Raw genomic sequence first — 27,084 nt, forward strand, 5'->3', positions numbered from 1 at the left:
GATAGCTTAGGAGCGCAGCGCACTAATGCCTCCCTTGTCCAGAAACACGATTTTACTGCACACTCCAAAAACAGTACTCTTCCCAGGGCAATATGCCAGATGCTCTCTGAAGCCCGTGCTCCCTTCCTACTCTTGCCCAGCTCGTTGTTTTAACGTGCACATGCCGTCCTGGCATTCAGTGCACAGTGAAAGCAATCGCAAAAGTCCAGCAGCTGCTGACTCCCAAACACAAGGCGCTGGCTATGTTTTTGCTTCTCGACAACTCAACGCAGCCCTTCATTTCTGCAGTTGACATCGAGGTCTCTGCATGTCGGAGACTCAGAGGACGAGCATGAGTTTCCCACGAGGGGCTGCATCAGGAGGAATTCAAAACTCAGGGAATTTGCCCTGGAACACCTTCCATTAGGATGCTAGAAGAGAATTGAAGAGGCAGGCGTGCGGCCACCACCGTCCTCTAGCAGTCCTTAGGGTGTGCGCAGAAGCCCGGTGCTCTGCGGCTTCGTTCTTCGCCCTCGTGCAAGCTACCGCTCTGTCCGGCTCCCGGAGCAGGAGAAGCGGCTGCTTCGCGCACACAACAGCGGAGCGGCAGCCGTACGCTCCGAAGCGCTGCTTCAGCCGAAAGACGCCGGCCACCGGCGCTTGGCTTCGGACAGCTCCGGAGAGCCGTAGTGTGCGTCTGCACTAGACTGCATCCTAGCGAAAAGCTTTGGCAGTGTGTCTCGCAGGGAGATAGCTTAGGAGCGCAGCGAACTAATGCCTCCCTTGTCCAGAAACACGATTTTACTGCACACTCCAAAAACAGTACTCTTCCCAGGGCAATATGCCAGATGCTCTCTGAAGCCTGTGCTCCCTTCCTACTCTTGCCCAGCTCGTTGTTTTAACGTGCACATGCCGTCCTGGCATTCAGTGCACAGTGAAAGCAATCGCAAAAGTCCAGCAGCTGCTGACTCCCAAACACAAGGCGCTGGCTATGTTTTTGCTTCTCGACAACTCAACGCAGCCCTTCATTTCTGCAGTTGACATCGAGGTCTCTGCATGTCGGAGACTCAGAGGACGAGCACGAGTTTCCCACGAGGGGCTGCATCAGGAGGAATTCAAAACTCAGGGAATTTGCCCTGGAACACCTTCCATTAGGATGCTAGAAGAGAATTGAAGAGGCAGGCGTGCGGCCACCACCGTCCTCTAGCAGTCCTTAGGGTGTGCGCAGAAGCCCGGTGCTCTGCGGCTTCGTTCTTCGCCCTCGTGCAAGCTACCTCTCTGTCCGGCTCCCGGAGCAAGAGAAGCGGCTGCTTCGCGCACACAACAGCGGAGCGGCAGCCGTACGCTCCGAAGCGCTGCTTCAGCCGAAAGACGCCGGCCACCGGCGCTTGGCTTCGGACAGCTCCGGAGAGCCGTAGTGTGCGTCTGCACTAGACTGCATCCTAGCGAAAAGCTTTGGCAGTGTGTCTCGCAGGGAGAAAGCATAGCAGCGCAGCGCACTTCTGCCTCCCTTGTCCAGAAACATGATTTTACTGCACACTCCAAAAACAGTACTCTTCCCAGGGCAATATATAAGCTGCTTTCTGACGGCCGTGATCTTTCGATTACTCTTGCCCAGCTCGTTGTTTTAACGTGCACAGGCCGTCCTGGCATTCAGTGCACAGTGAAAGCAATCGCAAAAGTCCAGCAGCTGCTGACTCCCAAACACAAGGCGCTGTCTACGTTCTTGCTTCTCCACACTTCAACAGAGTCCTTCATTTCTGCAGCTGCCATCGAGTTTTCTGCATCTCGAGCCTTCTGGGACGAGCACCAATTTCCCAGGAGGGGCTGCATCAGGACGAAGTCAAAACCCAGCAAAGTTGTCTCGGAACACCTTCAATAAAGCATGCCAGCAGTGCATTGAAAAGGCAGGGAGCTTTAGCCACCGTCCTCTAGCAGTCGCAAGGCTGTGCACACAATGTCGTCTCCCTGCGGCAACGTTCTCCGCCCTCGTACAAGCTACCGCTCTGTCCGGCTCCCGGAGCAGGAGAAGCGGCTGCTTCGCGCACACAACAGCGGAGCGGCAGCCGTACGCTCCGAAGCGCTGCTTCAGCCGAAAGACGCCGGCCACCGGCGCTTGGCTTCGGACAGCTCCGGAGAGCCGTAGTGTGCGTCTGAACTAGACTGCATCCTAGCGAAAAGCTTTGGCAGTGTGTCTCGCAGGGAGCTAGCTTAGGAGCGCAGCGCACTTATGCCTCCCTTGCCCAGAAACACGATTTTACTGCACACTCCAAAAACAGTACTCTTCCCAGGGCAATATATAAGCTGCTTTCTGATGGCCGTGATCCCTCCCTGCTCTTGCCCAGCTCGTTGTTTTAACGTGCACATGCTGTCCTGGCATTCAGTGCACAGTGAAAGCAATCGCAAAAGTCCAGCAGCTGCTGACTCCCAAACACAAGGCGCTGGCTATGTTTTTGCTTCTCGACAACTCAACGCAGCCCTTCATTTCTGCAGTTGACATCGAGGTCTCTGCATGTCGGAGACTCAGAGGACGAGCACGAGTTTCCCAGGAGGGGCTGCATCAGGAGGAATTCAAAACTCAGGGAATTTGCCCTGGAACACCTTCCATTAGGATGCTAGAAGAGAATTGAAGAGGCAGGCGTGCAACCACCACCGTCCTCTAGCAGTCCTTAGGGTGTGCGCAGAAGCCCGGTGCTCTGCGGCTTCGTTCTTCGCCCTCGTGCAAGCTACCGCTCTGTCCGGTTCCCGGAGCAGGAGAAGCGGCTGCTTCGCGCACACAAGAGCGGAGCGGCAGCCGTACGCTCCGAAGCGCTGCTTCAGCCGAAAGACGCCGGCCACCGGCGCTTGGCTTCGGACAGCTCCGGAGAGCCGTAGTGTGCGTCTGCACTAGACTGCATCCTAGCGAAAAGCTTTGGCAGTGTGTCTCGCAGGGAGAAAGCATAGCAGCGCAGCGCACTTATGCCTCCCTTGTCCAGAAACACGATTTTACTGCACACTCCAAAAACAGTACTCTTCCCAGGGCAATATATAAGCTGCTTTCCTACGGCCGTGATCTTTCGATTACTCTTGCCCAGCTCGTTGTTTTAACGTGCACAGGCCGTCCTGGCATTCAGTGCACAGTGAAAGCAATCGCAAAAGTCCAGCAGCTGCTGACTCCCAAACACAAGGCGCTGGCTACGTTCTTGCTTCTCCACACTTCAACAGAGTCCTTCATTTCTGCAGCTGCCATTGAATTTTCTGCATCTCGAGCCTTCTGGGACGAGCACCAATTTCCCCGGAGGGGCTGCATCAGGACGAAGTCAAAACCCAGCAAAGTTGTCTCGGAACACCTTCAATAAAGCATGCCAGCAGTGCATTGAAAAGGCAGGGAGCTTTAGCCACCGTCCTCTAGCAGTCGCAAGACTGTGCACACAATGTCGTCTCCTTGTGGCAACGTTCTTCGCCCTTGTACAAGCTACCGCTCTGTCCGGCTCCCGGAGCAGGAGAAGCGGCTGCTTCGCGCACACAACAGCGGAGCGGCAGCCGTACGCTCCGAAGCGCTGCTTCAGCCGAAAGACGCCGGCCACCGGCGCTTGGCTTCGGACAGCTCCGGAGAGCCGTAGTGTGCGTCTGCACTAGACTGCATCCTGGCGAATAGCTTTGGCAGTGTGTCTCGCAGGGAGATAGCTTAGGAGCGCAGCGCACTTATGCCTCCCTTGCCCAGAAACACGATTTTACTGCACACTCCAAAAACAGTACTCTTCCCAGGGCAATATATAAGCTGCTTTCTGATGGCCGTGATCCCTCCCTGCTCTTGCCCAGCTCGTTGTTTTAACGTGCACATGCCGTCCTGGCATTCAGTGCACAGTGAAAGCAATCGCAAAAGTCCAGCAGCTGCTGACTCCCAAACACAAGGCGCTGGCTATGTTCTTGCTTCTCCACACTTCAACAGAGTCCTTCATTTCTGCAGCTGCCATCGAGTTTTCTGCATCTCGAGCCTTCTGGGACGAGCACCAATTTCCCAGGAGGGGCTGCATCAGGATGAAATCAAAACCCAGGAAAGTTGTCTCGGAACACCTTCAATAAAGTATGCCAGCAGTGCATTGAAAAGGCAGGGAGCTATAGCCACCGTCCTCTAGCAGTCGCAAGGCTGTGCACACAATGTCGTCTCCCTGCGGCAACGTTCTTCGCCCTCGTGCAAGCTACCGCTCTGTCCGGCTCCCGGAGCAGGAGAAGCGGCTGCTTCGCGCACACAAGAGCGGAGCGGCAGCCGTACGCTCCGAAGCGCTGCTTCAGCCGAAAGACGCCGGCCACCGGCGCTTGGCTTCGGACAGCTCCGGAGAGCCGTAGTGTGCGTCTGCAACTAGACTGCATCATAGCGAAAAGCTTGGGCAGTGTGTCTCGCAGGGAGATAGCTTAGGAGCGCAGCGCACTTATGCCTCCCTTGCCCAGAAACACGATTTTACTGCACACTCCAAAAACAGTACTCTTCCCAGGGCAATATATAAGCTGTTTTCTGACGGCCGTGATCTTTCGATTACTCTTGCCCAGCTCGTTGTTTCAGCGTGCACGTGCCGTCCTGGCATTCAGTGCACAGTGAAAGCAATCGCAAAAGTCCAGCAGCTGCTGACTCCCAAACACAAGGCGCTGGCTATGTTCTTGCTTCTCCACACTTCAACAGAGTCCTTCATTTCTGCAGCTGCCATCGAGTTTTCTGCATCTCGAGCCTTCTGGGACGAGCACCAATTTTCCAGGAGGGGCTGCATCAAGACGAAGTCAAAACCCAGGAAAGTTGTCTCGGAACACCTTCAATAAAGCATGCCAGCAGTGCATTGAAAAGGCAGGGAGCTTTAGCCACCGTCCTCTAGCAGTCGCAAGGCTGTGCACACAATGTCGTCTCCCTGCGGCAACGTTCTTCGCCCTCATGCAAGCTACCGCTCTGTCCGGCTCCCGGAGCAGGAGAAGCGGCTGCTTCGCGCACACAAGAGCGGAGCGGCAGCCGTACGCTCCGAAGCGCTGCTTCAGCCGAAAGACGCCGGCCACCGGCGCTTAGCTTTGGACAGCTCCGGAGAGCCGTAGTGTGCATCTGCACTAGACTGCATCCTAGCGAAAAGCTTTGGCAGTGTGTCTCGCAGAGAGATAGCTTAGGAGCGCAGCGCACTTATGCCTCCCTTGTCCAGAAACACGGATTTGCTGCACACTCCAAAAACACTGCTCTTTCCATGGTACTATGTAAGCTGCTGTCTGACGCCCGTTCTCTTCTGCCCACTCTTGCCCAGCTCGTTGTTGCAGCGTGCACGTGCCTTCCTGGCATTAAGAGCACAGTGAAAGCAATCGCAAAATCCAGCAGCTGCTGACTCCCAAACACAAGGCGCTGGCTACGTTCTTGCTTCTCCACACTTCAACAGAGTCCTTCATTTCTGCAGCTGCCATCGAGTTTTCTGCATCTCGAGCCTTCTGGGACGAGCACCAATTTCCCAGGAGGGGCTGCATCAGGACGAAGTCAAAACCCAGCAAAGTTGTCTCGGAACACCTTCAATAAAGCATGCCAGCAGTGCATTGAAAAGGCAGGGAGCTATAGCCACCGTCCTCTAGCAGTCGCAAGGCTGTGCACACAATGTCGTCTCCCTGCGGCAACGTTCTTCGCCCTCATGCAAGCTACCGCTCTGTCCGGCTCCCGGAGCAGGAGAAGCGGCTGCTTCGCGCACACAAGAGCGGAGCGGCAGCCGTACGCTCCGAAGCGCTGCTTCAGCCGAAAGACGCCGGCCACCGGCGCTTGGCTTCGGACAGCTCCGGAGAGCCGTAGTGTGCGTCTGCACTAGACTGCATCATAGCGAAAAGCTTTGGCAGTGTGTCTCGCAGGGAGATAGCTTAGGAGCGCAGCGCACTTATGCCTCCCTTGTCCAGAAACACGATTTTACTGCACACTCCAAAAACAGTACTCCTCCCAGGGCAATATATAAGCTGCTTTCTGACGGCCGTGACCTTTCGATTACTCTTGCCCAGCTCGTTGTTTTAACGTGCACATGCCGTCCTGGAATTCAGTGCACAGTGAAAGCAATCGCAAAAGTCCAGCAGCTGCTGACTCCCAAACACAAGGCGCTGGCTATGTTCTTGCTTCTCGACAACTCAACGCAGCCCTTCATTTCTGCAGTTGCCATCGAGGTCTCTGCATGTCGGAGACTCAGAGGACGAGCACGAGTTTCCCAGGAGGGGCTGCATCAGGAGGAATTCAAAACTCCAGAAAATTGTCCTGGAACACCTTCCATAAGGATGCTAGAAGGGAATTGAAGAGGCAGGCGTGCGGCCACCACGGTCCTCTAGCAGTCCTTCGGGTGTGCGCAGAAGCCCGGTGCTCTGCGGCTTCGTTCTTCGCCCCCGTACAAACTACCGCTCTGCCCGGCTCCCGGAGCAGGAGAAGCGGCTGCTTCGCGCACACAACAGCGGAGCGGCAGCCGTACGCTCCGAAGCGCTGCTTCAGCCGAAAGACGCCGGCCACCGGCGCTTGGCTTCGGACAGCTCCGGAGAGCCGTATTGTGCGTCTGCACTAGACTGCATCCTAGCGAAAAGCTTTGACAGTGTGTCTCGCAGGGAGATAGCTTAGGAGCGCAGCGCACTTATGCCTCCCTTGTCCAGAAACACGGATTTGCTGCACACTCCAAAAACACTGCTCTTTCCATGGTACTATGTAAGCTGCTGTCTGACGCCCGTTCTCTTCTGCCCACTCTTGCCCAGCTGGTTGTTGCAGCGTGCACGTGCCTTCCTGGCATTAAGAGCACAGTGAAAGCAATCGCAAAAGTCCAGCAGCTGCTGACTCCCAAACACAAGGCGCTTGTCTACGTTCTTGCTTCTCGACAACTCAACGCAGCCCTTCATTTCTGCAGCTGCCATCGAGTTTTCTGTATCTTGAGCCTTCTGGGACGAGCACCAATTTCCCAGGAGGGGCTGCATCAGGACGAAGTCAAAACCCAGGAACGTTGTCTCGGAACACCTTCAATAAAGCATGCCAGCAGTGCATTGAAAAGGCAGGTAGCTTTAGCCACCGTCCTCTAGCAGTCGCGAAGCTGTGCACACAATGTCGTCTGCCTGCGGCAACGTTCTTCGCCCTCGTGCAAGCTACCGCTCTGTCCGGCTCCCGGAGCAGGAGAAGCGGCTGCTTCGCGCACACAACAGCGGAGCGGCAGCCCTTCGCTCCGAAGCGCTGCTTCAGCCGAAAGACGCCGGCCACCGGCGCTTGGCTTCGGACAGCTCCGGAGAGCCGTAGTGTGCGTCTGCACTAGACTGCATCATAGCGAAAAGCTTTGGCAGTGTGTCTCGCAGAGAGATAGCTTAGGAGCGCAGCGCACTTATGCCTCCCTTGTCCAGAAACACGATTTTACTGCACACTCCAAAAACAGTACTCTTCCCAGGGCAAGATGCCAGATGCTCTCTGATGCCCGTGCTCCCTTCCTACTCTTGCCCAGCTCGTTGTTGTAACGTGCACATGCCGTCCTGGCATTCAGTGCACAGTGAAAGCAATCGCAAAAGTCCAGCAGCTGCTGACTCCCAAACACAAGGCGCTGGCTATGTTCTTGCTACTCGACGACTCAACGCAGCCCTTCATTTCTGCAGTTGCCATCGAGGTCTCTGCATGTCGGAGAGTCAGAGGACGAGCACGAGTTTCCCACGAGGGGCTGAATCAGGAGGAATTAAAAACTCAGGTAATTTGTCCTGGAACACCTTCCATAAGGATGCTAGAAGGGAATTGAAGAGGCAGGCGAGCGGCCACCACCGTCCTCTAGCAGTCCTTCGGGTGCGCGCAGAAGCCCGGTGCTCTGCGGCTTCGTTCTTCGCCCTCGTGCAAGCTACCGCTCTGTCCGGCTTCCGGAGCAGGAGAAGCGGCTGCTTCGCGCACACAACAGCGCAGCGGCAGCCCTACGCTCCGAAGCGCTGCTTCAGCCGAAAGACGCCGGCCACCGGCGCTTGGCTTCGGACAGCTCCGGAGAGCCGTAGTGTGGGTCTGCACTAGACTGCATCATAGCGAAAAGCTTTGGCATTGTGTCTCGCAGGGAGATAGCTTAGGAGCGCAGCGCACTTATGCCTCCCTTGTCCAGAAACACGATTTTACTGCACACTCCAAAAACAGTACTCTTCCCAGGGCAATATATAAGCTGCTTTCTGACGGCCGTGATCTTTCGATTACTCTTGCGCAGCTCGGTGTTGCAGAGTGCACGTGCCTTCCTGGAATTCAGCGCACAGTGAAAGCAATCGCAAAAGTCCAGCAGCTGCTGACTCCCAAACACAAGGCGCTGTCTACGTTCTTGCTTCTCAACACTTCAAAAGAGTCCTTCATTTCTGCAGCTGCCATCGAGTTTTCTGCATCTCGAGCCTTCTGGGACGAGCACCAATTTCCCAGGAGGGGCTGCATCAGGACGAAGTCAAAACCCAGGAAAGTTGTCTCGGAACACCTTCAATAAAGCATGCCAGCAGTGCATTGAAAAGGCAGGTAGCTTTAGCCACCGTCCTCTAGCAGTCGCGAAGCTGTGCACACAATGTCGTCTCCCTGCGGCAACGTTCTTCGCCCTCGTGCAAGCTACCGCTCTGTCCGGCTCCCGGAGCAGGAGAAGCGGCTGCTTCGCGCACACAACAGCGGAGCGGCAGCCCTACGCTCCGAAGCGCTGCTTCAGCCGAAAGACGCCGGCCACCGGCGCTTGGCTTCGGACAGCTGCGGAGAGCCGTAGTGTGCGTCTGCAACTAGACTGCATCATAGCGAAAAGCTTTGGCAGTGTGTCTCGCAGGGAGATAGCTTAGGAGCGCAGCGCACTTATGCCTCCCTTGTCCAGAAACACGGATTTGCTGCACACTCCAAAAACAGTACTCTTCCCAGGGCAATATATAAGCTGCTTTCTGACGGCCGTGATCTTTCGATTACTCTTGCCCAGATCGTTGTTTTAACGTGCACGTGCCGTCCTGGCATTCAGTGCACAGTGAAAGCAATCGCAAAAGTCCAGCAGCTGCTGACTCCCAAACACAAGGCGCTGGCTATGTTCTTGCTTCTCGACAACTCAACGCAGCCCTTCATTTCTGCAGTTGCCATCGAGGTCTCTGCATGTCGGAGACTCAGAGGACGAGCACGAGTTTCCCAGGAGGGGCTGCATCAGGAGGAATTCAAAACTCCAGAAAATTGTCCTGGAACACCTGCCATAAGGATGCTAGAAGGGAATTGAAGAGGCAGGCGAGCGGCCACCACCGTCCTCTAGCAGTCCTTCGGGTGCGCGCAGAAGCCCGGTGCTCTGCGGCTTCGTTCTTCGCCCTCGTGCAAGCTACCGCTCTGTCCGGCTCCCGGAGCAGGAGAAGCGGCTGCTTCGCGCACACAACAGCGGAGCGGCAGCCCTACGCTCCGAAGCGCTGCTTCAGCCGAAAGACGCCGGCCACCGGCGCTTGGCTTCGGACAGCTCCGGAGAGCCGTAGTGTGGGTCTGCACTAGACTGCATCATAGCGAAAAGCTTTGGCATTGTGTCTCGCAGGGAGATAGCTTAGGAGCGCAGCGCACTTATGCCTCCCTTGTCCAGAAACACGATTTTACTGCACACTCCAAAAACAGTACTCTTCCCAGGGCAATATATAAGCTGCTTTCTGACGGCCGTGATCTTTCGATTACTCTTGCGCAGCTCGGTGTTGCAGAGTGCACGTGCCTTCCTGGAATTCAGCGCACAGTGAAAGCAATCGCAAAAGTCCAGCAGCTGCTGACTCCCAAACACAAGGCGCTGTCTACGTTCTTGCTTCTCAACACTTCAAAAGAGTCCTTCATTTCTGCAGCTGCCATCGAGTTTTCTGCATCTCGAGCCTTCTGGGACGAGCACCAATTTCCCAGGAGGGGCTGCATCAGGACGAAGTCAAAACCCAGGAAAGTTGTCTCGGAACACCTTCAATAAAGCATGCCAGCAGTGCATTGAAAAGGCAGGTAGCTTTAGCCACCGTCCTCTAGCAGTCGCAAGGCTGTGCACACAATGTCGTCTCCCTGCGGCAACGTTCTTCGCCCTCGTGCAAGCTACCGCTCTGTCCGGCTCCCGGAGCAGGAGAAGCGGCTGCTTCGCGCACACAGCAGCGGAGCGGCAGCCCTACGCTCCGAAGCGCTGCTTCAGCCGAAAGACGCCGGCCACCGGCGCTTGGCTTCGGACAGCTGCGGAGAGCCGTAGTGTGCGTGTGCAACTAGACTGCATCATAGCGAAAAGCTTTGGCAGTGTGTCTCGCAGGGAGATAGCTTAGGAGCGCAGCGCACTTATGCCTCCCTTGTCCAGAAACACGGATTTGCTGCACACTCCAAAAACAGTACTCTTCCCAGGGCAATATATAAGCTGCTTTCTGACGGCCGTGATCTTTCGATTACTCTTGCCCAGATCGTTGTTTTAACGTGCACGTGCCGTCCTGGCATTCAGTGCACAGTGAAAGCAATCGCAAAAGTCCAGCAGCTGCTGACTCCCAAACACAAGGCGCTGGCTATGTTCTTGCTTCTCGACAACTCAACGCAGCCCTTCATTTCTGCAGTTGCCATCGAGGTCTCTGCATGTCGGAGACTCAGAGGACGAGCACGAGTTTCCCACGAGGGGCTGCATCAGGAGGAATTCAAAACTCCAGAAAATTGTCCTGGAACACCTTCCATAAGGATGCTAGAAGGGAATTGAAGAGGCAGGCGTGCGGCCACCACGGTCCTCTAGCAGTCCTTCGGGTGCGCGCAGAAGCCCGGTGCTCTGCGGCTTCGTTCTTCGCCCTCGTACAAACTACCGCTCTCTCCGGCTCCCGGAGCAGGAGAAGCGGCTGCTTCGCGCACACAACAGCGGAGCGGCAGCCCTACGCTCCGAAGCGCTGCTTCAGCCGAAAGACGCCGGCCACCGGCGCTTGGCTTCGGACAGCTCCGGAGAGCCGTAGTGTGCGTCTGCACTAGACTGCATCATAGCGAAAAGCTTTGGCAGTGTGTCTCGCAGAGAGATAGCTTAGGAGCGCAGCGCACTTATGCCTCCCTTGTCCAGAAACACGATTTTACTGCACACTCCAAAAACAGTACTCTTCCCAGGGCAATATGTAAGCTGCTGTCTGACGCCCGTTCTCTTCTGCCCACTCTTGCCCAGCTCGTTGTTGCAGCGTGCACGTGCCTTCCTGGCATTAAGAGCACAGTGAAAGCAATCGCAGAATCCAGCAGCTGCTGACTCCCAAACACAAGGCGCTGGCTAAGTTCTTGCTTCTCCACACTTCAACAGAGTCCTTCATTTCTGCAGCTGCCATCGAGTTTTCTGCATCTCGAGCCTTCTGGGACGAGCACCAATTTCCCAGGAGGGGCTGCATCAGGACGAAGTCAAAACCCAGGAAAGTTGTCTCGGAACACCTTCAATAAAGCATGCCAGCAGTGCATTGAAAAGGCAGGGAGCTATAGCCACCGTCCTCTAGCAGTCGCAAGGCTGTGCACACAATGTCGTCTCCCTGCGGCAACGTTCTTCGCCCTCGTGCAAGCTACCGCTCTGTCCGGCTCCCGGAGCAGGAGAAGCGGCTGCTTCGCGCACACAACAGCGGAGCGGCAGCCGTACGCTCCGAAGCGCTGCTTCAGCCGAAAGACGCCGGCCACCGGCGCTTGGCTTCGGACAGCTCCGGAGAGCCGTAGTGTGCGTCTGCACTAGACTGCATCCTAGCGAAAAGCTTTGGCAGTGTGTCTCGCAGGGAGATAGCTTAGGAGCGCAGCGCACTAATGCCTCCCTTGTCCAGAAACACGATTTTACTGCACACTCCAAAAACAGTACTCTTCCCAGGGCAATATGCCAGATGCTCTCTGAAGCCCGTGCACCCTTCCTACTCTTGCCCAGCTCGTTGTTTTAACGTGCACATGCCGTCCTGGCATTCAGTGCACAGTGAAAGCAATCGCAAAAGTCCAGCAGCTGCTGACTCCCAAACACAAGGCGCTGGCTATGTTTTTGCTTCTCGACAACTCAACGCAGCCCTTCATTTCTGCAGTTGACATCGAGGTCTCTGCATGTCGGAGACTCAGAGGACGAGCACGAGTTTCCCACGAGGGGCTGCATCAGGAGGAATTCAAAACTCAGGGAATTTGCCCTGGAACACCTTCCATTAGGATGCTAGAAGAGAATTGAAGAGGCAGGCGTGCGGCCACCACCGTCCTCTAGCAGTCCTTAGGGTGTGCGCAGAAGCCCGGTGCTCTGCGGCTTCGTTCTTCGCCCTCGTGCAAGCTACCGCTCTGTCCGGCTCCCGGAGCAGGAGAAGGGGCTGCTTCGCGCACACAACAGCGGAGCGGCAGCCGTACGCTCCGAAGCGCTGCTTCAGCCGAAAGACGCCGGCCACCGGCGCTTCGCTTCGGACAGCTCCGGAGAGCCGTAGTGTGCGTCTGCACTAGACTGCATCATCGCGAAAAGCTTTGGCAGTGTGTCTCGCAGGGAGAAAGCATAGCAGCGCAGCGCACTTATGCCTCCCTTGTCCAGAAACACGATTTTACTGCACACTCCAAAAACAGTACTCTTCCCAGGGCAATATATAAGCTGCTTTCTGACGGCCGTGATCTTTCGATTACTCTTGCCCAGCTCGTTGTTTTAACGTGCACATGCCGTCCTGGCATTCAGTGCACAGTGAAAGCAATCGCAAAAGTCCAGCAGCTGCTGACTCCCAAACACAAGGCGCTGTCTACGTTCTTGCTTCTCCACACTTCAACAGAGTCCTTCATTTCTGCAGCTGCCATCGAGTTTTCTGCATCTCGAGCCTTCTGGGACGAGCACCAATTTCCCAGGAGGGGCTGCATCAGGACGAAGTCAAAACCCAGCAAAGTTGTCTCGGAACACCTTCAATAAAGCATGCCAGCAGTGCGTTGAAAAGGCAGGGAGCTTTAGCCACCGTCCTCTAGCAGTCGCAAGGCTGTGCACACAATGTCGTCTGCCTGCGGCAACGTTCTTCGCCCTCGTGCAAGCTACCGCTCTGTCCGGCTCCCGGAGCAGGAGAAGCGGCTGCTTCGCGCACACAACAGCGGAGCGGCAGCCGTACGCTCCGAAGCGCTGCTTCAGCCGAAAGACGCCGGCCACCGGCGCTTGGCTTCGGACAGCTCCGGAGAGCCGTAGTGTGCGTCTGCACTAGACTGCATCCTAGCGAAAAGCTTTGGCAGTGTGTCTCGCAGGGAGATAGCTTAGGAGCGCAGCGCACTTATGCCTCCCTTGCCCAGAAACACGATTTTACTGCACACTCCAAAAACAGTACTCTTCCCAGGGCAATATATAAGCTGCTTTCTGATGGCCGTGATCCCTCCCTGCTCTTGCCCAGCTCGTTGTTTTAATGTGCACATGCCGTCCTGGCATTCAGTGCACAGTGAAAGCAATCGCAAAAGTCCAGCAGCTGCTGACTCCCAAACACAAAGCGCTGGCTATGTTCTTGCTTCTCCACACTTCAACAGAGTCCTTCATTTCTGCAGCTGCCATCGAGTTTTCTGCATCTCGAGCCTTCTGGGACGAGCACCAATTTCCCCGGAGGGGCTGCATCAGGACGAAGTCAAAACCCAGGAAAGTTGTCTCGGAACACCTTCAATAAAGCATGCCAGCAGTGCATTGAAAAGGCAGGGAGCTATAGCCACCGTCCTCTAGCAGTCGCAAGGCTGTGCACACAATGTCGTCTCCCTGCGGCAACGTTCTTCGCCCTCATGCAAGCTACCGCTCTGTCCGGCTCCCGGAGCAGGAGAAGCGGCTGCTTCGCGCACACAAGAGCGGAGCGGCAGCCGTACGCTCCGAAGCGCTGCTTCAGCCGAAAGACGCCGGCCACCGGCGCTTCGCTTCGGACAGCTCCGGAGAGCCGTAGTGTGCGTCTGCACTAGACTGCATCCTAGCGAAAAGCTTTGGCAGTGTGTCTCGCAGAGAGATAGCTTAGGAGCGCAGCGCACTTATGCCTCCCTTGTCCAGAAACACGATTTTGCTGCACACTCCAAAAACACTGCCCTTTCCATGGTACTATGTAAGCTGCTGTCTGACGCCCGTTCTCTTCTGCCCACTCTTGCCCAGCTGGTTGTTGCAGCGTGCACGTGCCTTCCTGGCATTAAGAGCACAGTGAAAGCAATCGCAAAATCCAGCAGCTGCTGACTCCCAAACACAAGGCGCTTGTCTACGTTCTTGCTTCTCGACAACTCAACGCAGCCCTTCATTTCTGCAGCTGCCATCCAGTTTTCTGTATCTTGAGCCTTCTGGGACGAGCACCAATTTCCCAGGAGGGGCTGCATCAGGACGAAGTCAAAACCCAGGAAAGTTGTCTCGGAACACCTTCAATAAAGCATGCCAGCAGTGCATTGAAAAGGCAGGTAGCTTTAGCCACCGTCCTCTAGCAGTCGCAAGGCTGTGCACACAATGTCGTCTCCCTGCGGCAACGTTCTTCGCCCTCGTGAAAGCTACCGCTCTGTCCGGCTCCCGGAGCAGGAGAAGCGGCTGCTTCGCGCACACAACAGCGGAGCGGCAGCTGTACGCTCCGAAGCGCTGCTTCAGCCGAAAGACGCCGGCCACCGGCGCTTGGCTTCGGACAGCTCCGGAGAGCCGTAGTGTGCGTCTGCACTAGACTGCATCATCGCGAAAAGCTTTGGCAGTGTGTCTCGCAGGGAGATAGCTTAGGAGCGCAGCGCACTTATGCCTCCCTTGTCCAGAAACACGATTTTACTGCACACTCCAAAAACAGTACTCTTCCCAGGGCAATATATAAGCTGTTTTCTGACGGCCGTGATCTTTCGATTACTCTTGCGCAGCTCGTTGTTGCAGCGTGCACGTGCCGTCCTGGCATTCAGTGCACAGTGAAAGCAATCGCAAAAGTCCAGCAGCTGCTGACTCCCAAACACAAGGCGCTGGCTACGTTCTTGCTTCTCCACACTTCAACAGAGTCCTTCATTTCTGCAGCTGCCATCGAGTTTTCTGCATCTCGAGCCTTCTGGGACGAGCACCAATTTCCCAGGAGGGGCTGCATCAGGACGAAGTCAAAACCCAGCAAAGTTGTCTTGGAACACCTTCAATAAAGCATGCCAGCAGTGCATTGAAAAGGCAGGTAGCTTTAGCCACCGTCCTCTAGCAGTCGCAAGGCTGTGCACACAATGTCGTCTCCCTGCGGCAACGTTCTTCGCCCTCGTGCAAGCTACCGCTCTGTCCGGCTCCCGGAGCAGGAGAAGCGGCTGCTTCGCGCACACAAGAGCGGAGCGGCAGCCGTACGCTCCGAAGCGCTGCTTCAGCCGAAAGACGCCGGCCACCGGCGCTTGGCTTCGGACAGCTCCGGAGAGCCGTAGTGTGCGTCTGCACTAGACTGCATCCTAGCGAAAAGCTTTGGCAGTGTGCCTCGCAGGGAGATAGCTTAGGAGCGCAGCGCACTAATGCCTCCCTTGTCCAGAAACACGATTTTACTGCACACTCCAAAAACAGTACTCTTCCCAGGGCAATATGCCAGATGCTCTCTGAAGCCCGTGCTCCCTTCCTACTCTTGCCCAGCTCGTTGTTTTAACGTGCACATGCCGTCCTGGCATTCAGTGCACAGTGAAAGCAATCGCAAAAGTCCAGCAGCTGCTGACTCCCAAACACAAGGCGTTGGCTATGTTTTTGCTTCTCGACAACTCAACGCAGCCCTTCATTTCTGCAGTTGACATCGAGGTCTCTGCATGTCGGAGACTCAGAGGACGAGCACGAGTTTCCCACGAGGGGCTGCATCAGGAGGAATTCAAAACTCAGGGAATTTGCCCTGGAACACCTTCCATTAGGATGCTAGAAGAGAATTGAAGAGGCAGGCGTGCGGCCACCACCGTCCTCTAGCAGTCCTTAGGGTGTGCGCAGAAGCCCGGTGCTCTGCGGCTTCGTTCTTCGCCCTCGTGCAAGCTACCTCTCTGTTTGGCTCCCGGAGCAGGAGAAGCGGCTGCTTCGCGCACACAACAGCGGAGCGGCAGCCCTACGCTCCGAAGCGCTGCTTCAGCCGAAAGACGCCGGCCACCGGCGCTTGGCTTCGGACAGCTCCGGAGAGCCGTAGTGTGCGTCTGCACTAGACTGCATCCTAGCGAAAAGCTTTGGCAGTGTGTCTCGCAGGGAGAAAGCATAGCAGCGCAGCGCACTTATGCCTCCCTTGTCCAGAAACACGATTTTACTGCACACTCCAAAAACAGTACTCTTCCCAGGGCAATATATAAGCTGCTTTCTGACGGCCGTGATCTTTCGATTACTCTTGCCCAGCTCGTTGTTTTAACGTGCACATGCCGTCCTGGCATTCAGTGCACAGTGAAAGCAATCGCAGAAGTCCAGCAGCTGCTGACTCCCAAACACAAGGCGCTGGCTATGTTCTTCTTCTCCACACTTCAACAGAGTCCTTCATTTCTGCAGCTGCCATCGAGTTTTCTGCATCTTGAGCCTTCTGGGACGAGCACCAATTTCCCCGGAGGGGCTGCATCAGGACGAAGTCAAAACCCAGCAAAGTTGTCTCGGAACACCTTCAATAAAGCATGCCAGCAGTGCATTGAAAAGGCAGGGAGCTATAGCCACCGTCCTCTAGCAGTCGCAAGGCTGTGCACACAATGTCGTCTCCCTGCGGCAACGTTCTTCGCCCTCGTGCAAGCTACCGCTCTGTCCGGCTCCCGGAGCAGGAGAAGCGGCTGCTTCGCGCACACAAGAGCGGAGCGGCAGCCGTACGCTCCGAAGCGCTGCTTCAGCCGAAAGACGCCGGCCACCGGCGCTTGGCTTCGGACAGCTCCGGAGAGCCGTAGTGTGCGTCTGCACTAGACTGCATCCTAGCGAAAAGCTTTGGCAGTGTGTCTCACGGGGAGAAAGCATAGCAGCGCAGCGCACTTATGCCTCCCTTGTCCAGAAACACGGATTTGCTGCACACTCCAAAAACACTGCTCTTTCCATGGTACTATGTAAGCTGCTGTCTGACGCCCGTTCTCTTCTGCCCACTCTTGCGCAGCTCGTTGTTGCAGCGTGCACGTGCCTTCCTGGCATTAAGAGCACAGTGAAAGCAATCGCAAAATCCAGCAGCTGCTGACTCCCAAACACAAGGCGCTGGCTATGTTCTTGCTTCTCCACACTTCAACAGAGTCCTTCATTTCTGCAGCTGCCATCGAGTTTTCTGAATCTCGAGCTTTCTGGGACGAGCACCAATTTCCCAGGAGGGGCTGCATCAGGACGAAGTCAAAACCCAGCAAAGTTGTCTCGGAACACCTTCAATAAAGCATGCCAGCAGTGCATTGAAAAGGCAGGGAGCTTTAGCCACCGTCCTCTAGCAGTCGCAAGGCTGTGCACACAATGTCGTCTCCCTGCGGCAACGTTCTTCGCCCTCGTGCAAGCTACCGCTCTGTCCGGCTCCCGGAGCAGGAGAAGCGGCTGCTTCGCGCACACAAGAGCGGAGCGGCAGCCGTACGCTCCGAAGCGCTGCTTCAGCCGAAAGACGCCGGCCACCGGCGCTTGGCTTCGGACAGCTCCGGAGAGCCGTAGTGTGCATCTGCACTAGACTGCATCCTAGCGAAAAGCTTTGGCAGTGTGTCTCGCAGGGAGATAGCTTAGGAGCGCAGCGCACTTATGCCTCCCTTGCCCAGAAACACGATTTTACTGCACACTCCAAAAACAGTACTCTTCCCAGGGCAATATATAAGCTGCTTTCTGATGGCCGTGATCCCTCCCTGCTCTTGCCCAGCTCGTTGTTTTAACGTGCACATGCCGTCCTGGCATTCAGTGCACAGTGAAAGCAATCGCAAAAGTCCAGCAGCTGCTGACTCCCAAACACAAGGCGCTGGCTATGTTCTTGCTTCTCCACACTTCAACAGAGTCCTTCATTTCTGCAGCTGCCATCGAGTTTTCTGCATCTCGAGCCTTCTGGGACGAGCACCAATTTCCCCGGAGGGGCTGCATCAGGACGAAGTCAAAACCCAGCAAAGTTGTCTCGGAACACCTTCAATAAAGCATGCCAGCAGTGCATTGAAAAGGCAGGGAGCTATAGCCACCGTCCTCTAGCAGTCGCAAGGCTGTGCACACAATGTCGTCTCCCTGCGGCAACGTTCTTCGCCCTCGTGCAAGCTACCGCTCTGTCCGGCTCCCGGAGCAGGAGAAGCGGCTGCTTCGCGCACACAAGAGCGGAGCGGCAGCCGTACGCTCCGAAGCGCTGCTTCAGCCGAAAGACGCCGGCCACCGGCGCTTGGCTTCGGACAGCTCCGGAGAGCCGTAGTGTGCGTCTGCACTAGACTGCATCCTAGCGAAAAGCTTTGGCAGTGTGTCTCGCAAGGAGAAAGCATAGCAGCGCAGCGCACTTATGCCTCCCTTGTCCAGAAACACGGATTTGCTGCACACTCCAAAAACACTGCTCTTTCCATGCTACTATGTAAGCTGCTGTCTGACGCCCGTTCTCTTCTGCCCACTCTTGCCCAGCTCGTTGTTGCAGCGTGCACGTGCCGTCCTGGCATTAAGAGCACAGTGAAAGCAATCGCAAAATCCAGCAGCTGCTGACTCCCAAACACAAGGCGCTGGCTACGTTCTTGCTTCTCCACACTTCAACAGAGTCCTTCATTTCTGCAGCTGCCATCGAGTTTTCTGCATCTCGAGCTTTCTGGGACGAGCACCAATTTCCCAGGAGGGGCTGCATCAGGACGAAGTCAAAACCCAGCAAAGTTGTCTCGGAACACCTTCAATAAAGCATGCCAGCAGTGCATTGAAAAGGCAGGTAGCTTTAGCCACCGTCCTCTAGCAGTCGCAAGGCTGTGCACACAATGTCGTCTCCCTGCGGCAACGTTCTTCGCCCTCGTGCAAGCTACCGCTCTGTCCGGCTCCCGGAGCAGGAGAAGCGGCTGCTTCGCGCACACAACAGCGGAGCGGCAGCCGTACGCTCCGAAGCGCTGCTTCAGCCGAAAGACGCCGGCCACCGGCGCTTGGCTTCGGACAGCTCCGGAGAGCCGTAGTGTGCGTCTGCACTAGACTGCATCCTAGCGAAAAGCTTTGGCAGTGTGTCTCGCAGGGAGATAGCTTAGGAGCGCAGCGCACTTATGCCTCCCTTGTCCAGAAACACGATTTTACTGCACACTCCAAAAACAGTACTCTTCCCAGGGCAATATGCCAGATGCTCTCTGATGCCCGTGCTCCCTTCCTACTCTTGCCCAGCTCGTTGTTTTAACGTGCACATGCCGTCCTGGCATTCAGTGCACAGTGAAAGCAATCGCAAAAGTCCAGCAGCTGCTGACTCCCAAACACAAGGCGCTGGCTATGTTCTTGCTTCTCGACAACGCAACGCAGCCCTTCATTTCTGCAGTTGACATCGAGGTCTCTGCATGTCGGAGACTCGGAGGACGAGCACGAGTTTCCCACGAGGGGCTGCATCAGGAGGAATTCAAAACTCAGGGAATTTGCCCTGGAACACCTTCCATTAGGATGCTAGAAGAGAATTGAAGAGGCAGGCGTGCGGCCACCACCGTCCTCTAGCAGTCCTTCGGGTGCGCGCAGAAGCCCGGTGCTCTGCGGCTTCGTTCTTCGCCCTCGTGCAAGCTACCGCTCTGTCCGGCTCCCGGAGCAGGAGAAGGGGCTGCTTCACGCACACAAGAGCGGAGCGGCAGCCGTACGCTCCGAAGCGCTGCTTCAGCCGAAAGACGCCGGCCACCGGCGCTTCGCTTCGGACAGCTCCGGAGAGCCGTAGTGTGCGTCTGCACTAGACTGCATCCTAGCGAAAAGCTTTGGCAGTGTGTCTCGCAGAGAGATAGCTTAGGAGCGCAGCGCACTTATGCCTCCCTTGTCCAGAAACACGGATTTGCTGCACACTCCAAAAACACTGCCCTTTCCATGGTACTATGTAAGCTGCTGTCTGACGCCCGTTCTCTTCTGCCCACTCTTGCCCAGCTCGTTGTTGCAGCGTGCACGTGCCGTCCTGGCATTCAGTGCACAGTGAAAGCAATCGCAAAAGTCCAGCAGCTGCTGACTCCCAAACACAAGGCTCTGTCTACGTTCTTGCTTCTCCACACTTCAACAGAGTCCTTCATTTCTGCAGCTGCCATCGAGTTTTCTGCATCTCGAGCCTTCTGGGACGAGCACCAATTTCCCAGGAGGGGCTGCATCAGGACGAAGTCAAAACCCAGCAAAGTTGTCTCGGAACACCTTCAATAAAGCATGCCAGCAGTGCATTGAAAAGGCAGGGAGCTATAGCCACCGTCCTCTAGCAGTCGCAAGGCTGTGCACACAATGTCGTCTCCCTGCGGCAACGTTCTTCGCCCTCATGCAAGCTACCGCTCTGTCCGGCTCCCGGAGCAGGAGAAGCGGCTGCTTCGCGCACACAAGAGCGGAGCGGCAGCCGTACGCTCCGAAGCGCTGCTTCAGCCGAAAGACGCCAGCCACCGGCGCTTGGCTTCGGACAGCTCCGGAGAGCCGTAGTGTGCGTCTGCACTAGACTGCATCCTAGCGAAAAGCTTTGGCAGTGTGTCTCGCAAGGAGATAGCTTAGGAGCGCAGCGCACTTATGCCTCCCTTGCCCAGAAACACGATTTTACTGCACACTCCAAAAACAGTACTCTTCCCAGGGCAATATATAAGCTGCTTTCTGATGGCCGTGATCCCTCCCTGCTCTTGCCCAGCTCGTTGTTTTAACGTGCACATGCCGTCCTGGCATTCAGTGCACAGTGAAAGCAATCGCAAAAGTCCAGCAGCTGCTGACTCCCAAACACAAGGCGCTGGCTATGTTTTTGCTTCTCGACAACTCAACGCAGCCCTTCATTTCTGCAGTTGACATCGAGGTCTCTGCATGTCGGAGACTCAGAGGACGAGCACGAGTTTCCCAGGAGGGGCTGCATCAGGAGGAATTCAAAACTCAGGGAATTTGCCCTGGAACACCTTCCATTAGGATGCTAGAAGAGAATTGAAGAGGCAGGCGTGCGGCCACCACCGTCCTCTAGCAGTCCTTAGGGTGTGCGCAGAAGCCCGGTGCTCTGCGGCTTCGTTCTTCGCCCTCGTGCAAGCTACCTCTCTGTCCGGCTCCCGGAGCAGGAGAAGCGGCTGCTTCGCGCACACAACAGCGGAGCGGCAGCCGTACGCTCCGAAGCGCTGCTTCAGCCGAAAGACGCCGGCCACCGGCGCTTGGCTTCGGACAGCTCAGGAGAGCCGTAGTGTGCGTCTGCACTAGACTGCATCATCGCGAAAAGCTTTGGCAGTGTGTCTCGCAGGGAGAAAGCATAGCAGCGCAGCGCACTTATGCCTCCCTTGTCCAGAAACACGATTTTACTGCACACTCCAAAAACAGTACTCTTCCCAGGGCAATATATAAGCTGTTTTCTGACGGCCGTGATCTTTCGATTACTCTTGCCCAGCTCGTTGTTTTAACGTGCACAGGCCGTCCTGGCATTCAGTGCACAGTGAAAGCAATCGCAAAAGTCCAGCAGCTGCTGACTCCCAAACACAAGGCCCTGTCTACGTTCTTGCTTCTCCACACTTCAACAGAGTCCTTCATTTCTGCAGCTGCCATCGAGTTTTCTGCATCTCGAGCCTTCTGGGATGAGCACCAATTTCCCCGGAGGGGCTGCATCAGGACGAAGTCAAAACCCAGGAAAGTTGTCTCGGAACACCTTCAATAAAGCATGCCAGCAGTGCATTGAAAAGGCAGGGAGCTTTAGCCACCGTCCTCTAGCAGTCGCAAGGCTGTGCACACAATGTCGTCTCCCTGCGGCAACGTTCTTCGCCCTCGTACAAGCTACCGCTCTGTCCGGCTCCCGGAGCAGGAGAAGCGGCTGCTTCGCGCACACAACAGCGGAGCGGCAGCCCTACGCTCCGAAGCGCTGCTTCAGCCGAAAGACGCCGACCACCGGCGCTTGGCTTCGGACAGCTCCGGAGAGCCGTAGTGTGCGTCTGCACTAGACTGCATCCTAGCGAAAAGCTTTGGCAGTGTGTCTCGCAGAGAGATAGCTTAGGAGCGCAGCGCACTTATGCCTCCCTTGCCCAGAAACACGATATTACTGCACACTCCAAAAACAGTACTCTTCCCAGGGCAATATATAAGCTGCTTTCTGATGGCCGTGATCCCTCCCTACTCTTGCCCAGCTCGTTGTTTTAACGTGCACATGCCGTCCTGGCATTCAGTGCACAGTGAAAGCAATCGCAAAAGTCCAGCAGCTGCTGACTCCCAAACACAAGGCGCTGGCTATGTTCTTGCTTCTCCACACTTCAACAGAGTCCTTCATTTCTGCAGCTGCCATCGAGTTTTCTGCATCTCGAGCCTTCTGGGACGAGCACCAATTTCCCCGGAGGGGCTGCATCAGGACGAAGTCAAAACCCAGCAAAGTTGTCTCGGAACACCTTCAATAAAGCATGCCAGCAGTGCATTGAAAAGGCAGGGAGCTATAGCCACCGTCCTCTAGCAGTCGCAAGGCTGTGCACACAATGTCGTCTCCCTGCGGCAACGTTCTTCGCCCTCGTGCAAGCTACCGCTCTGTCCGGCTCCCGGAGCAGGAGAAGCGGCTGCTTCGCGCACACAAGAGCGGAGAGGCAGCCGTACGCTCCGAAGCGCTGCTTCAGCCGAAAGATGCCGGCCACCGGCGCTTGGCTTCGGACAGCTCCGGAGAGCCGTAGTGTGCGTCTGCACTAGACTGCATCATAGCGAAAAGCTTTGGCAGTGTGTCTCGCAGGGAGATAGCTTAGGAGCGCAGCGCACTAATGCCTCCCTTGTCCAGAAACACGATTTTACTGCACACTCCAAAAACAGTACTCTTCCCAGGGCAATATGCCAGATGCTCTCTGAAGCCCGTGCTCCCTTCCTACTCTTGCCCAGCTCGTTGTTTTAACGTGCACATGCCGTCCTGGCATTCAGTGCACAGTGAAAGCAATCGCAAAAGTCCAGCAGCTGCTGACTCCCAAACACAAGGCGCTGGCTATGTTTTTGCTTCTCGACAACTCAACGCAGCCCTTCATTTCTGCAGTTGACATCGAGGTCTCTGCATGTCGGAGACTCAGAGGACGAGCACGAGTTTCCCAGGAGGGGCTGCATCAGGAGGAATTCAAAACTCAGGGAATTTGCCCTGGAACACCTTCCATTAGGATGCTAGAAGAGAATTGAAGAGGCAGGCGTGCGGCCACCACCGTCCTCTAGCAGTCCTTAGGGTGTGCGCAGAAGCCCGGTGCTCTGCGGCTTCGTTCTTCGCCCTCGTGCAAGCTACCGCTCTGTCCGGTTCCCGGAGCAGGAGAAGCGGCTGCTTCGCGCACACAAGAGCGGAGCGGCAGCCGTACGCTCCGAAGCGCTGCTTCAGCCGAAAGACGCCGGCCACCGGCGCTTGGCTTCGGACAGCTCCGGAGAGCCGTAGTGTGCGTCTGCACTAGACTGCATCCTAGCGAAAAGCTTTGGCAGTGTGTCTCGCAGGGAGAAAGCATAGCAGCGCAGCGCACTTATGCCTCCCTTGTCCAGAAACACGATTTTACTGCACACTCCAAAAACAGTACTCTTCCCAGGGCAATATATAAGCTGCTTTCCTACGGCCGTGATCTTTCGATTACTCTTGCCCAGCTCGTTGTTTTAACGTGCACAGGCCGTCCTGGCATTCAGTGCACAGTGAAAGCAATCGCAAAAGTCCAGCAGCTGCTGACTCCCAAACACAAGGCGCTGTCTACGTTCTTGCTTCTCCACACTTCAACAGAGTCCTTCATTTCTGCAGCTGCCATTGAATTTTCTGCATCTCGAGCCTTCTGGGACGAGCACCAATTTCCCCGGAGGGGCTGCATCAGGACGAAGTCAAAACCCAGCAAAGTTGTCTCGGAACACCTTCAATAAAGCATGCCAGCAGTGCATTGAAAAGGCAGGGAGCTTTAGCCACCGTCCTCTAGCAGTCGCAAGGCTGTGCACACAATGTCGTCTCCTTGTGGCAACGTTCTTCGCCCTTGTACAAGCTACCGCTCTGTCCGGCTCCCGGAGCAGGAGAAGCGGCTGCTTCGCGCACACAACAGCGGAGCGGCAGCCGTACGCTCCGAAGCGCTGCTTCAGCCGAAAGACGCCGGCCACCGGCGCTTGGCTTCGGACAGCTCCGGAGAGCCGTAGTGTGCGTCTGCACTAGACTGCATCCTGGCGAATAGCTTTGGCAGTGTGTCTCGCAGGGAGATAGCTTAGGAGCGCAGCGCACTTATGCCTCCCTTGCCCAGAAACACGATTTTACTGCACACTCCAAAAACAGTACTCTTCCCAGGGCAATATATAAGCTGCTTTCTGATGGCCGTGATCCCTCCCTGCTCTTGCCCAGCTCGTTGTTTTAACGTGCACATGCCGTCCTGGCATTCAGTGCACAGTGAAAGCAATCGCAAAAGTCCAGCAGCTGCTGACTCCCAAACACAAGGCGCTGGCTATGTTCTTGCTTCTCCACACTTCAACAGAGTCCTTCATTTCTGCAGCTGCCATCGAGTTTTCTGCATCTCGAGCCTTCTGGGACGAGCACCAATTTCCCAGGAGGGGCTGCATCAGGACGAAATCAAAACCCAGGAAAGTTGTCTCGGAACACCTTCAATAAAGTATGCCAGCAGTGCATTGAAAAGGCAGGGAGCTATAGCCACCGTCCTCTAGCAGTCGCAAGGCTGTGCACACAATGTCGTCTCCCTGCGGCAACGTTCTTCGCCCTCGTGCAAGCTACCGCTCTGTCCGGCTCCCGGAGCAGGAGAAGCGGCTGCTTCGCGCACACAAGAGCGGAGCGGCAGCCGTACGCTCCGAAGCGCTGCTTCAGCCGAAAGACGCCGGCCACCGGCGCTTGGCTTCGGACAGCTCCGGAGAGCCGTAGTGTGCGTCTGCAACTAGACTGCATCATAGCGAAAAGCTTGGGCAGTGTGTCTCGCAGGGAGATAGCTTAGGAGCGCAGCGCACTTATGCCTCCCTTGCCCAGAAACACGATTTTACTGCACACTCCAAAAACAGTACTCTTCCCAGGGCAATATATAAGCTGTTTTCTGACGGCCGTGATCTTTCGATTACTCTTGCCCAGCTCGTTGTTTCAGCGTGCACGTGCCGTCCTGGCATTCAGTGCACAGTGAAAGCAATCGCAAAAGTCCAGCAGCTGCTGACTCCCAAACACAAGGCGCTGGCTATGTTCTTGCTTCTCCACACTTCAACAGAGTCCTTCATTTCTGCAGCTGCCATCGAGTTTTCTGCATCTCGAGCCTTCTGGGACGAGCACCAATTTTCCAGGAGGGGCTGCATCAAGACGAAGTCAAAACCCAGGAAAGTTGTCTCGGAACACCTTCAATAAAGCATGCCAGCAGTGCATTGAAAAGGCAGGGAGCTTTAGCCACCGTCCTCTAGCAGTCGCAAGGCTGTGCACACAATGTCGTCTCCCTGCGGCAACGTTCTTCGCCCTCATGCAAGCTACCGCTCTGTCCGGCTCCCGGAGCAGGAGAAGCGGCTGCTTCGCGCACACAAGAGCGGAGCGGCAGCCGTACGCTCCGAAGCGCTGCTTCAGCCGAAAGACGCCGGCCACCGGCGCTTGGCTTCGGACAGCTCCGGAGAGCCGTAGTGTGCGTCTGCACTAGACTGCATGATAACGAACAGCTTTGGCAGTGTGTCTCGCAGAGAGATAGCTTAGGAGCGCAGCGCACTTATGCCTCCCTTGTCCAGAAACACGGATTTGCTGCACACTCCAAAAACACTGCTCTTTCCATGGTACTATGTAAGCTGCTGTCTGACGCCCGTTCTCTTCTGCCCACTCTTGCCCAGCTCGTTGTTGCAGCGTGCACGTGCCTTCCTGGCATTAAGAGCACAGTGAAAGCAATCGCAAAATCCAGCAGCTGCTGACTCCCAAACACAAGGCGCTGGCTACGTTCTTGCTTCTCCACACTTCAACAGAGTCCTTCATTTCTGCAGCTGCCATCGAGTTTTCTGCATCTCGAGCCTTCTGGGACGAGCACCAATTTCCCAGGAGGGGCTGCATCAGGACGAAGTCAAAACCCAGCAAAGTTGTCTCGGAACACCTTCAATAAAGCATGCCAGCAGTGCATTGAAAAGGCAGGGAGCTATAGCCACCGTCCTCTAGCAGTCGCAAGGCTGTGCACACAATGTCGTCTCCCTGCGGCAACGTTCTTCGCCCTCATGCAAGCTACCGCTCTGTCCGGCTCCCGGAGCAGGAGAAGCGGCTGCTTCGCGCACACAAGAGCGGAGCGGCAGCCGTACGCTCCGAAGCGCTGCTTCAGCCGAAAGACGCCAGCCACCGGCGCTTGGCTTCGGACAGCTCCGGAGAGCCGTAGTGTGCGTCTGCACTAGACTGCATCATAGCGAAAAGCTTTGGCAGTGTGTCTCGCAGGGAGATAGCTTAGGAGCGCAGCGCACTAATGCCTCCCTTGTCCAGAAACACGATTTTACTGCACACTCCAAAAACAGTACTCTTCCCAGGGCAATATGCCAGATGCTCTCTGAAGCCCGTGCTCCCTTCCTACTCTTGCCCAGCTCGTTGTTTTAACGTGCACATGCCGTCCTGGCATTCAGTGCACAGTGAAAGCAATCGCAAAAGTCCAGCAGCTGCTGACTCCCAAACACAAGGCGCTGGCTATGTTTTTGCTTCTCGACAACTCAACGCAGCCCTTCATTTCTGCAGTTGACATCGAGGTCTCTGCATGTCGGAGACTCAGAGGACGAGCATGAGTTTCCCACGAGGGGCTGCATCAGGAGGAATTCAAAACTCAGGGAATTTGCCCTGGAACACCTTCCATTAGGATGCTAGAAGAGAATTGAAGAGGCAGGCGTGCGGCCACCACCGTCCTCTAGCAGTCCTTAGGGTGTGCGCAGAAGCCCGGTGCTCTGCGGCTTCGTTCTTCGCCCTCGTGCAAGCTACCGCTCTGTCCGGCTCCCGGAGCAGGAGAAGCGGCTGCTTCGCGCACACAACAGCGGAGCGGCAGCCGTACGCTCCGAAGCGCTGCTTCAGCCGAAAGACGCCGGCCACCGGCGCTTGGCTTCGGACAGCTCCGGAGAGCCGTAGTGTGCGTCTGCACTAGACTGCATCCTAGCGAAAAGCTTTGGCAGTGTGTCTCGCAGGGAGATAGCTTAGGAGCGCAGCGAACTAATGCCTCCCTTGTCCAGAAACACGATTTTACTGCACACTCCAAAAACAGTACTCTTCCCAGGGCAATATGCCAGATGCTCTCTGAAGCCTGTGCTCCCTTCCTACTCTTGCCCAGCTCGTTGTTTT

The sequence above is a fragment of the Lonchura striata genome, chromosome 12 (assembly GCF_046129695.1).
Source record: "Lonchura striata isolate bLonStr1 chromosome 12, bLonStr1.mat, whole genome shotgun sequence".
NCBI classification, from domain to species: domain Eukaryota; kingdom Metazoa; phylum Chordata; class Aves; order Passeriformes; family Estrildidae; genus Lonchura; species Lonchura striata.